This window comes from Echinops telfairi, unplaced genomic scaffold, assembly GCF_000313985.2.
Source record: "Echinops telfairi isolate 266 unplaced genomic scaffold, ASM31398v2 ScPeMD7_2;HRSCAF=8, whole genome shotgun sequence".
Lineage (NCBI taxonomy): Eukaryota > Metazoa > Chordata > Mammalia > Afrosoricida > Tenrecidae > Echinops > Echinops telfairi.
Genome location: NW_022103898.1, coordinates 32,812,862 through 32,814,156, shown reverse-complemented (window position 1 = coordinate 32,814,156; position 1,295 = coordinate 32,812,862). Strand labels below are relative to the sequence as shown.

Here is a 1,295-nt window from a genome sequence, read left to right as displayed (position 1 = left end):
GCGATTTCTCCTATTATTTTATAGCTTCATATTTTATCTTTAATTCCCCTGGAATTTATTCTGGTATGAAGTATGAAACATGGATTTCAATTTAATTTTTTTTCTGGTTAGATTTCTACTTTGCATTTTCTATATTCAGCCATCTGTATTTTCTAGTACTACACTATTTTAATAATTTTTTTTTAATAATATATACTGTATAGCTTATTGGGCTGACCTTACTATTCAGTCTCTCAGAATTATCTAAGCTATTCTTGCTTTTAGCCCTGACGGTTGCAAGTTGGGTTGTGATCCAAAAGATCTGCAGTTTGAAACCACCAAGTGCTCTGCAGGCGAAATACGAGGCTTTCTACTCCAGTAGAGTTACTGTCTCGGAAGCCCACGGGGCATTTCTACTATGTCCTATAGGATTGACTCAATGATAGTGAGTTTTAGTCTTGCTTTTTAGAAGCCCTAGGGATATAGTTGGTTAAGCATTGGGCTGCTAATCTCAAGGTCAACAGTTAAAACCTACCAGCTGTTTTAAGGGTGAAAGATGAGGCTGTCTGCTCCTCTGATTTACAGCCTCAGAAACTCTAAGAAGCAGGTCTACTCTGCCCTATAGGGTTATTGTGAGTCAGAATGGGCTGGATGGCAGTGAGTTTTCAGTGATCTAGGGGTATGTCCTAAAAATGTGTATTTCTTAGACGTTCCCACGTGTGTTCTATCACTCAAACAGTATTCTCTACTTTTTCATTGAGGTTCTAATACTTGTTGCAGTGACCACACAGAACTCACAGTATTCAAGATTATAAGGTTTACCTAGGAAGTTAATAGGTTATAATGCAGATGAGAAATGCTCAGGATGTGGCACAAAGTTCTTTTAGGGTTGCTAGTAAGTGCCCAAAGGGTATGCCACTCTCCTGTAAGCCTCAACCAAAGTCATTCAGCTCAAACTGTATGAGATTTAAGTTTTCAGAGGCACTTCACTCCAGTGACCCACCACATGAAGGCACTTAGCAACACCTTCGTGAGTCAGCAAGTCAGCTCCTCAAATTAAGTACCCAAAGGCATCCCAACCCCACAAGCCAGCCTCTTGCCCCAAAGCACCATGCTTTACTTGCTCTGTAGGCTAGGAAGTCCACCGCTCTCTCTTGCTCTGGTGCCTGGTTGTACTGCTGTTCCTTTGATGCTGAACAAGGAAGTTCCCTCCACAGGAATCTTGGAGGCCAGAGGACATGCTCCACTCTTAGCTCTTGGTTGTAGTGAGATTCCTGCTTTTTCATAGGGTTTTTCAGAGGGCTCACGTTATACAG

The 1,295-nt window shown here is 41.5% G+C and overlaps 1 protein-coding gene across 7 annotated transcripts in view; it reads left to right on the top strand.

Moving 5' to 3' along the window:
* VEZT (vezatin, adherens junctions transmembrane protein) overlaps window positions 1–1,295 on the top strand; it is a 75,481-nt gene that overhangs the window by 64,973 nt on the left and 9,213 nt on the right. The window lies entirely within an intron of this gene.